At 50.4% G+C, this 11,132-nt stretch overlaps 1 long non-coding RNA gene across 1 annotated transcript; it reads right to left on the reverse strand.

Annotated features, from left to right (window-relative positions):
- Window positions 1-573: 573 nt before the first annotated feature.
- On the reverse strand, window positions 574-6,321 carry LOC142819952 (uncharacterized). The gene is made up of 3 exons (XR_012897641.1): window positions 6,247-6,321; window positions 1,650-1,805; window positions 574-1,426 (listed from the first exon to the last, which is right to left on the reverse strand). It is a non-coding gene; the product is annotated as an uncharacterized LOC142819952 (long non-coding RNA).
- Window positions 6,322-11,132: the final 4,811 nt, after the last annotated feature.

Consider the following 11,132-nt stretch of genomic DNA (forward strand, 5'->3'; position numbering starts at 1 on the left):
CCAGCCCAAGGCAGGACCAATCCCAATTAAATCAACCCGGCCAGGGCTTTGTCAAGCCAGAACTTAAACACCTCTAGGGATGGAGACTCCACGACTTCCCTAGGTAACCCATCCCAGTGCTTCACCACCCTCCTAGGGAAATAGTTTTTCCTAATATCCAACCTGGATCTCTACCACCACAACTTGAGACCATTGTTCCTTGTTCTGCCATCCGTCACTACTCTGAACAGCCTCTCTCCAGCCTGTTTGGAACCTCCCTTCAGGAAGTTGAAGGCTCCTATCAAATACCCCCTCACTCTTCTCTTCTGCAGACTAAATAGACCCAACTCCCTCAGCCTCTCCTTATAGGTCATATGCTCCAGCCCCCTCATCATTCTGATGCTGGACCCTCTGCTGTACCCTCTCCAATGCATCCACATCCTTCCTGTAATTGGGGGCCCAGAACTGGACACAATACTCCAGATGTGGCCTCACCAGGGCCAAGTAAAGGGGAATAATCCCTTCTCTGGATCAGCTGGCAATGCTCCTCTTAATGCAACCTTCTTGGCTACAAGGACACACTGTTGACTCATGTTCAGCTTCTCATCCACTGTAACCCCCAGGTCCTTTTCTACAGAACTGCTACTTAGCCGGTTGGTCCCCAGCCTGTAACAATGCTTGGGATTCTTCCATCCCAAGTACAGGACTCTACACTTGTCCTTGTTGAACCTCATCAGATTTCTTGTGGCCCAGCCCTCCTTAGATTTGTGGTCTAAGTCACTCTGGATTCTATCCCTGCCCTGCAGCATATCTAACTCTCCCCATAGCTTAGTGTCATCTGCAAACTTTCTGAGGGTGCAATCCATCCCCTCATCCAGGTCACTAATAAAGATGTTGCACAAATCTAGAACCGAACCTTGGGGCACTCCCCTAGAAACCGACCGCCATCCTGACATGGAGCTGTTGATCACTACCCGCTGGGTCTGACCTTCCAGCCAGCTTTCTATCCATCTTACCGGCCATTTATCCAATCCACATTCCCTTAACTTGCTAGCAAGAATGTTGTGGGAGACCGTATCAAAAGCCTTGCTAAAGTCAAGGTATATCACATCCACTGACTTTCCCATGTCCACAGAGCCAGTTACCTCATCATAGAAGCTAATCAGATTGGTCACCTGCCTGTGTCTGGAAGCCTCTCACAGAAAGGCCCCGGCCCGAGAGCGCATGAAAATAGAACATGCTCCCTGAGGCAGTTTCGAGATGTCAGGCTTGAAGTGTAGTAGCAGGGCAAATCCGGGGGACGCTTCCAGGGCTGCTGTGCTTGTTCTGTCTCCAGAGCTGTCAAGCTGGCATCTTTCACTAGCCTTAGTCATTTCTGAAAACCATAGATGTGAAATCCAAACTTGTCACGTACGTTTTCCTGCATTTTCCTCCCCGTCATTGCTGCCTGCAAATGAAGTGCAAAATTCGCCTTCCTCCTTGGGGACCAGCCTTCTGCACCATCAGCTGCAGGCGGCCAGAATCTCGTTTGCGGCATCATCATAATCCTCTGTCCTAGATGCAGAATGTGATCTCACAGCTAATGACATCACTATGTTATCTCCTTTGGTAGGCCCCCACTGCGGCAGGAGCAAGTCAGTGACTTGTCCATAGTTACAGAGGAAGCCTACCTCATGGCAGAGGTTTGAATCCTGATCTCACAAGAGCAGTGTGTCGCCATAACCTCGAGCCCTGCTTTCCTCTGTCATGTCTGCAGTTAGATTCAGGGCCTGAATTTCAGAGGTGTCGACTCCCTGCCTTCAGCTGGAATGGGAGGCGCTCAGCCCCTTTGGGAAAGCAAAAAAGAGTCAGGCCTTTAAAATCTGGAGGTAAATTAAACAAAGGCCAGCTGCTTTATATGCGAGGCTCCATTCAATTACAGGAGCAGGGATGTAGTATAAGTAGAGTGTTTTCCCCACAGAACTCCAATCACGCCCCTCTCCAGTTGTAGGGCTGAAGAATTGCCCTTTTAATGAATTATATCTACCAATGTGATGTTATATAGACCCATGAACGGTGGCCCCATTTATATGAATGGGGTTTTATCAATGAAATGGTGTTAACCACTTTTGGATGAATTGGTTAGTAACCCTTTGTTACAAATTTTGGATGAATTTGTTACAAATTGTCTTTGAAGAATCTGTTATGGTAACTTTTTTTTATATACTGTAGTAACTGAAACTTCAGTTTAAACTTTATACAGCCTTAATTCTATTTCCAGTTAGATGTATGTCTATAAGTTCAGCATGAGTGTGGGTGTGCAACTGGATCAGTCCTGGAAGCCAGCTCCTCAAAAGGCACTTCTACCCAGCAGCATTATTTTGAAATAACAAAGTGAGTGCCCACACAGCAAGCCTGGTATTTTGAAATAACAGGCATCTTATTTTGAATTCTGTAACCCTCATTTTATGCGGAATTACGCCTATTCTGAAATAGCTATTTTGGACTAGGGCGTGTGTAGACATAGCAGCCAAAGTGATTCGGGTTTTTCAGTTGTATGATCAGCCTCCAGGAGAATCAGTGTGCGCTGACACACTCTGGCCCGCCTCCTCTCGTCTAGACCACCTGGCCAAAGGACTAGCATGAGCAACTGAGGCTGTAACTATATCCGGTCCGTAGAAATGTGTGTATGTGTGGTGGATAGATTTAGCAGCTAGGGACAGTAAATGAATTCTGCTTCTCAATAAATGCGGCATAACGTCTTATCCCCCACACAAGAAAACTCATTCTAGTTCTCTAGTTGTAACACAGTATGTTGGCTCACACTATATCCGGCCAATGAACTGTCAGAGAAAAATTATATCGTCAAAACAGCTGCCCTAGCAACTACAGTGGTCTCATTAAATGCTGCATAGCTGGCTGGATGGATGACTGTACACCAGCGCAAATCAACAGTAACTCCATTAACTTCAGTGAGCAGAGTCCAGCCCACCAAATGCAGCAGCCCTCCGAGAGGCAAGTACGGGTCTGACATCAATATCGGCTATTGGTTTAAGGTTTGACAGAGTCGTAGGAGTTTGTTCACTGACATTATAAGTAAGTATTGAGGTCTAGGCTGGGGAAATTCACACACAATAGCTAAGAGGCCAGCTACTCAGCTGGTGTAAATTTATTTATTTATTTATGTCTTTTATTTAAATATTTTTACCCTGCCTTTCTATTTAAAATATTCAAGGTGGCTTACAAAAAACCACAATACAACTATACAGGCAGTCCCCGACTTACGCGGATCCGACTTATGTCGGATCCGCACTTACGAATGGAGCTTTCTCGCCCCGGAAGTCGGGGCGAGAAAGCCCCGTTCGTAAGCTGCTCCGGTGCCCCTGGTCTGCTGGAGACCGTCTCCAGCAGACCAGGGGCACCGGGCGGGTTCCCGCACTTCTGAGGCTTTGCCAGAGCAAAGCCTCAGAAGCGCGGGAACCGCTGCTGCTGCCCCTTGAGACCCGGTGCCTGTGGTCTGCTGGGGACGGTCCCCAGCAGACCACAGGCACCCGGACTGAAGCCGCAGCTGCGGGGGGGTCCCGCGCCTCTGAGGCTTTGCTCTGGCAAAGCCTCAGAGGCGCGGGACCCCTCCGCGGCTGCGGCTTCAGTCCGGGTGCCTGTGGTCTGCTGGGGACCGTCCCCAGCAGACCACAGGCACCCAGACTGAAGCCGCAGCCGTGGCGGGGTCCCTCGCCTCTGAGGCTTTGCCAGAGCAAAGCCTCAGAGGCGCGGCACCCCGCTGCCGCTGCGGCTCTGCTCCCCGTGTCCCTGGTCTGCTGGGGGGGGGGGGGCAGCTAGTGTGCTCCCCCCCCCCCCAGCAGACCAGGCTTTTGTTTTGGACTCTGGGGCAGAGCAGCTGGGGCGCTGCCAATTGGTCCTGCAGCGCCCGTGGGCACTACTGGACCAACCCGGCAGCACCCCAGCTGCTCTGCCCCAGGTCCTGATTCAGCCGCTGCTGGTCAGTTTCAGCAGCGGCTGAATCAGGACGTCTGGGGCAGAGCAGATGGGGTGCTGCTGGGTTGGTCCAGTAGCACCCCAGCTGCTCTGCCCCAGGCGTCCCCAAGTCAGCTTCTGCTGAAACTGACCAGCGCTGACTACAGGAAGCCCCAGGCAGAGTTGCTCTGCCCCGGGCTTCCTGGAATCAGCTGCTGATCAGTTTCAGCAGCAGCTGACTTGGGGACGCCTGGGGTTCTTAAGTTGATTCTGTATGTAAGTCAGAACTGGCGGTCAGTTTCAGCAGTGTCTGAATCTGGACGCCAGTTCCGACTTACATACAGATTCAACTTAAGAACAAACCTACAGTCCCTATCTTGTACGTAACCCGGGGACTGCCTGTATATAAAAATTTAAAATATGAGACCCCAGAGGGACATAACCAGCTAAAAACATATAGAGAGGAGGAGCACACACATACAAACTCAAACAGTAATGAAAGCCCGAATAAAGAGGGTGGCTGTAGCCTGACGCCAAAACAACACCAGCGATGGCACCATGCGAATATCCCGAGGAAGAGAATTCCACAGCCTGGGAGCAAAAGCTGAGAATGCCCTGTTCCACGTAGATGTAAATCTTACCTACACAAGTGGGGAACACGAAGCAAAGCCTCCACAGCTGACCTCAATCCCCGGGCAGGTTCATATGGGAGACGATGGTCCTTCAGTTACCCCAGACTCAACTCATTTAAGGCTTTATAGGTCATAACTAAGACTTTAAATTGTGCCCGGAAACATACTGGAAGCCCTGGCACAATGTGCTCCATATAACTAGTGTTAGTTAATACTCGAGCAGCCGCATTCTGGACCAGCTGAAGTTTCCGAAGGCTCTTTAGAGGCAGCCCCATATAAAGAGCACGACAGTAATCCAGTCGGGATGTAACAAGAGCATGGATCACTGTGGCCAAGTCATGCTTGTTCAGGAAGGGTGGCAGCTGGCGGATCAAACGAAGGTGCCCAAAGACACTCCTGGCCACCGAAGAAATCTGATTTTCAAATGTTAAAAAAGGGTCCAGGAGGACTCCCAAGCTGCGTACCTAAATGGAGCCAGGACAACTTCCTGCAGTGGAGGATGAATTTAGAACGGTGGAAGGCCAGTGAATGGCGCTGTCTCCTCAGAAGGGGAACAGCACAAGCAGCAGAGGAAGTGTCTCCACCTAGAATGCCCATCTGGGGCGTGGTCAGCCACTGCCCTACGTCTAGTGGCAAAGATAGTCTCTGTGGAGCATTCCACCTGTGGCTGCTCTGCTGAATTAGCAACATTCAGTGCAGTGTTGCCCATGGGTTGTGCCTAGACTGGACTGAGGCCCCAGTTTATTTCCTGCGGGTTGGCCGGGGGGGGGGGGGGGGGGAAGGCAGGGGGAATGTTAACCCTTGCATTTAAAATAGGTGGGGGGGGGGGGGGGAGAGAGGAGGATCATTTAGAGGCATAAGGTCCCAATTCTAATCTGACCCTGCTTTAGCTCCCATGCGACTCCACTGCTTTTCACTGGCGTGACTCCTGATTTAAACGAGTGGAAGTGAGACCAGAACTGGGCCCAAACGGGAAGGGAACGGTGTGGTGGTGGGGTGCTTAGCTTTCTAGCCATTCCTTTCCTGCAAATATATTTAAATCCAGGGCTGAAAGGATCCTCAGCTTTGCTTGGCAAAGCAGCATCTTTTTTTATAGAGGAAAAACAAAGCCCAAAGCTTTGTGCCTCTTTCATCTTAATGAAAAGTTGTGCCCTCCGCTCGGATTCCTAGCAAAATCCCCTGTGAAAAGCAGGCTCCGAGTGCTGAGCATAAAAGGATCTGGCTTCCTCTCTTAATCCCATGCCTGGGCCTGTGCTTTTATCACCGAGTCTCCTAATGAAATGTCTAAAGGCCAAAGCGCTTCCTACTCAATGTCCATTATTTTTTGGCAGGTCATTTCCTGACTTTTGAAGAAAAAGCTTTTCTATGATACTAATACTAATAAATAAAAAATAACTCAAAGGCAGCCAAATAAATCTGTTCAGCTTCTGGCTTCGTGCAGCTCCGAAATGGGATAGTACCCATCAGCCTGTGCTAAGACGACCAAATGGCCTGAAACAAAATTAAAAATGCAACCAAAAACCTGTGAACAATGAGGAGCCGTTGGCTTTAAGTTTCACTGTGATAGCCCCGTTGTCAGGGCATGTACTGCAAGGCTGAATTTTCGAGAGTGATCAGGGTCCCGTTTCTAACTTTTCGGCACCCACATTTGAGGGCAAGTTTTCAGGAGGTTAGCACCTACCAAGCTGAGTGCCTTCACACTGAGCACTTCTTCTGTGTTGGAGTGGGAGCTGAGCTTGTGGGGGAGAGACTTTTGAAAATTCTGGCCCAGCAGAATTATTACTACACAATAGAATAAAAGATTCTATTCAAGGGCTGGGGAGGGGGGGGTACCAATTGAGAGGGCTTATTTGGGGCATGGGCCCAAAAAGTCAAACTCAGGATGAAGAACCCAATCAAGGCTACACACCTTCATCCCAAGCTAATGGACTCGATGCCTCTCACCTCCTTACCAAGCTGTGACTCCGTGCAGTGCATGTGGAATAATCTGCAAGGTGTAACTAAGTTCTCAGTTATACCCAGTTCCCGGTCCCAAAGGTGATCTGGTCTCACTCGGAACCAAAGACACAGAGACTGGATCAGCCAGCAGGCTTTGTGAGCATGACGTTTCCAGCTCCAATCTGATTATTGCTTTTGGGAGCTTCTGGGGCAATTCCTGTTTGCACTGGATGGACCAGGCATGGAAGAAACCACCCAGTTTCTGCACAGCTGCTTTGCCTTAAAGGACAGGGACACATGCATGTGATACCCTCCTGTCAGTATTATACCCTGTGGCTTCCTTATGACACTGACACCCTCGTTCTGCCACTTTGTTCTTCGTGTCTTTAGGCAGTCAATGCAAGTCTCTCTCTGGGGGAGAGTCTCTAAGGCTTAGTCTACACTGCAGGGTTTTTGCACAAGAAGCCTTTTGTGGAAGAGGTCTTGCGCAAAAATTTCTGTGCAACAGCATGTCCAGATCTCAAAGCACATCGCAAAAGTGATGTACTTTTACGCAAGGGAGCATCCACACTGCATGGATACTCTTGCGCAAGAAAGCTCTGATCACCATTAACAAAATGGCCATCAGAGCAACCTGTACTTTTTCCCATCGGGATTTCTTGTGCAAAAAACCTTCCGGAGTGTCCACACCTGCCTTTCTGCACAAGAGCTGTAGCCCAAAAAGGAGTTATTCCTCGTGGGGATGGGAATAACTCTACCCGCAAAAGCCCTCTGTGCTGTTGATTTTCTTGCACAAAACCACACTTGAGGTGTGAACGCTCCACCAGTTTTTGCACAAAAGCCTTGTAGTGTAGGCCTAGCCTAAGAGGGCAGAGCAGTCATCAAAGGGCTACCAGCAATGTCAGACTATGCCTGCTCCATGGTTTTTTCCATGCCTGGTCCCAAGAGGTGCTATGTACCTGCCAGGGCAGGGAATGGGAGCTGCAGGTGCTTAGTTCTTCTTAGCGCTAGGTGCTGGACAGCAGTTGGGCACTCGGGTGCATGCTGACATGGAGCCATCATGCCTGCAGAATGATGGAGGAATGGCCACTGCATTGACAGTCAATGGCTACCCGCATGTACACCCATATCGGGGTCACTTGATTGTGCAGCCCTAGGTGTTTGTTCCCAGGGGCCCCCCAGGAACAGTGAATCAGTCCACAAAGGCAGGTGCATTTCAGCAGGCAGGGGGTGTCACTCTGAGCTCGTCACCTCCACACGACACCTGGCCTCTGACCACTTGCGCACTTGTCCACGAACTGAATCTGGGTGAGGGAGACCGAAAGTGTGATTGTAACAGGCCGGCAGCGTTTGCCTGAAACCTGTAGCCCAGCGGGAAGGCGTTAACTCTGCTGACGGAGACCGGTAGATGGTGCCAAAGCAGGGCCTGAACTGGCAACTGAATGACAAAAGTCTTGTCGTTCGAGGTGCTAATCCCTCCCCCTCCACAAGTAACAAACGTTGTGCTGCTGCAGATGTAAACAGCACATTGTCAGCAGCAGCGCATGCCTGTCGACAGCATAAGAATGGCCACACTGGGTTAGATCAAAGATCCATCTAGCCCAGTATCCTGTCTGCCGACAGTGACTAATACCAGATGCCCCAGAGCTGTGGTCTCCAACCTTTTTACATCCAAGATCACTTTTTAAATGACAGACCAAGCCAAGATCTACTGCCCCGCCCCTTCCTTGAAGCCCCACCCTCTCTATTCTCCTCTTTTCCATCACTTGCTATCCCCAATCCTTATACTGCTACTTTAAAAAAAAAATTCCCACCATTCCTCGCAGCTACTCACCTGTGCTGTTGCTCGGTGAGTAGCTGCTCCTCAAATGAGGAAATCTAATGTAAGTGCACTGCGCAGGCACGCAGTTCAGAGAAGGCTCAAGAGCTACTCTTAGAGCCTCCGAGATCTACCAGTAGATCGCGATCTACTAGTTGGTGACCACGGCCCGAGGGAGGGAACACCACAGGTAATCATCCCATGATCCCTCTCCTGTCATCCACTTCCAGACCAACAGAGGCTAAGGACACCTTTCCAACCCATCCTGGCTAATAGCCGTTGATGGACCTAACCTAACCATGAATCTATCTAGTTTTTTTTTGAACCCTGTTAAAGCATGTGGTCTTTGTATTAGACTCAGTTGGGAAGGACACTGCTCTCACACAGTTTTGTAGGGACTGTACTCACATGAATAGTCACCTCCTAATTGGCTGGATGGTCCCCATGAGGAGGAGAAAGGGACATTTCCAGCAGAAGAAAACCACCATGAATGAACTGAACCCTGCTCCAAACTGAAGCCAGATGTCCCCAGGGGCTGCCTCCTGGGACTGCCTGAACGATGCTTTGATGTGGATCGATGATACTTCGCCGGGTACCAGTCTACAGAGTCAGCCCTTCGGCACAGGCAACAGAGCCTGGTGCTGTTAGCTCCTCCGATCTGGGGCTCAACCCTTACTGCCAGCCCAAGAGGGATCTGTTATAATCATTCCCATTCACTAAGCCAGCGTGGTTTCTGCAGGCACCCAACTGTATGCAGACCTGGGGAGACTCCTCTGACTTGACTGGCTTTTGCAGGTCTACAGACCCCTTCCTGGAAGATGGGTTTTGGGTATTTGTCATAGAGCCCTGTTCCATTAACAGAAATAGACCTAGTAGAGCAAGAGAGCATAATATCACCGTGACACCCAGGCAGGCTTTACAAGCTATGACAGAACATTGCTCCATTACTGAAACGGATTTCTCAGAGGAAGCCGATGCATGAATAAGCTAATGAGACCAGCACGAAAAATAACTGTGATGCCAGAGTCCCCCCGTCAGCATAACATGGTTCCGGTCTGGTAGGAAAAGTTCATTGGTTTCCAAAGAGCTTTCATTGTCAGTCCAGCCAGGAACAAAGAAACTTTCACCCCTGTTTATGTAGGACCTGCCAAGGGAGCACAAGTTAGCACAGGGACAAAATTCTCATGGACGGACCTAGCACTGATGGGCAAGCGGCTTCCTCTGCAGAAAGAAGGGATAGTCACCTGGCAAAGCCAGGGGCATAGGAGGATAAAGTGCCACCCTTTTGGCTCCATAACCCTGCTAACTCCACACCCTTGGAGCTTTCTGGGATGGTATGGGAACACCAGTGTCTCTCAGGGCCAGGCATGGGCCCGGCTGGCAAGGAGACACCACACACCACAGTGAACGGGTTAATAAAGAGTGAAAGCCAAACCACAAAGATTTCAATCCTTCCCCCCACCACACATGGATGCCAGGGGGCTGGGTGTAGCACGAAATCTCAGAAAGTAGATACGATCAATCTTATCAAGGTAGGACAGCAAGCCAAGCAGCAGAGCTTCATGGGGAGTTCCACAGAGCACAGGAAGGCTGCGGTGCCATACAGCTGCTACACAGCTGCTATTCCAACAGCTCCTTTACTCCTTGGCTGTGTCTACATTGGTGCGATCTTGCACAAAAGTGGCTGCTTTTGCGCAAAAACTTGCTGCCTGTCTACACTGGCCCTGAGTTCTTGCGCAAGTAAACTGACATTCTAATGTATGAAATCAGTGCGTCTTGCACAAGAACTCTGATGCTCCCACTCAGGAATAAGCCCTCTTGCACAACTGTTCTTGTGCAAAAGGCCAGTGTAGACAGGCAACATGAATTTCTTGCTCAAGAAAGCCCTATGGTTAAAATGGCCATCAGAGTTTTCGTGTGCAAGAGAGTGTCTACACTGGTATGGATGCTCTTGCGCAAAAGCACATGTCAGTGTAGACGCTCTCTTCTGGAAGGGTATGTCTACACTAGCCCTCTAGTTCGAACTAGGGTGGCTAATGTAGGCATTTGAACTTGCAAATGAAGCCCGGGATTTAAATATCCCGGGCTTCATTTGCGTGTTCCCGAGCAGGCGCCATTTTTAAATCCCCTTAGATCCCCACGCAGCAGTCAGAAGTTAATCCAAACTAAGTCCTTAGTTCAGATTAACTGTTACTCCTCCTGCAATGAGGTCTGTGACCATTTTGCAGGTGAGTCTCAGGCTCAGGATTCGCTCCTCCCCTCCACCCGCAGAGGAGAGCCTGCACTGACACTCCAGCCCCACGGTCTCCCACCCCCTGCAAGGTTGGAAAGCCAGCACTGGCTTCCGGCAGCTGGGGGAGGACCTCACAGGTCAGATCTGGCTGGCCAGGGAAGGAAACAACTCTGTGCACTGCCACGCCCTCTCCTCCCAGCTGGGGGAATGGCAGTGCCAGAAACTGCCAGGGAGGCTTTCCCCTCTGCTCCCATTGGCCAGAATCACAGCCAATGGGAGCAGTGGCAGGCAGCACTTGGGAGTAAAAGGAGGCACAGAGTCAGATAAATGCTTCCCTGTCCTCCTCATGCACCCCCTTCCTGCCAAGACCCCACTCCTGCACCCTCCCTCCCACTTAGACCCTCCTCCATCCTCAGCCTGCTCCAGCACCCTCCCTCCCACCCAGACTTCCCTCCCCCCAGCCCACTCCTGAACCCTACCTGTCAGCCAGACCCTGCACTCCTATTCCCTTCTGCACCTATTTTGTTATGGGTGGTTGGCTGGTGGTCCACAGAAAGGTCTGTGTTGAACAGGGTGA

Source organism: Pelodiscus sinensis, chromosome 25, assembly GCF_049634645.1.
Source record: "Pelodiscus sinensis isolate JC-2024 chromosome 25, ASM4963464v1, whole genome shotgun sequence".
Classification (NCBI taxonomy): Eukaryota; Metazoa; Chordata; order Testudines; family Trionychidae; genus Pelodiscus; species Pelodiscus sinensis.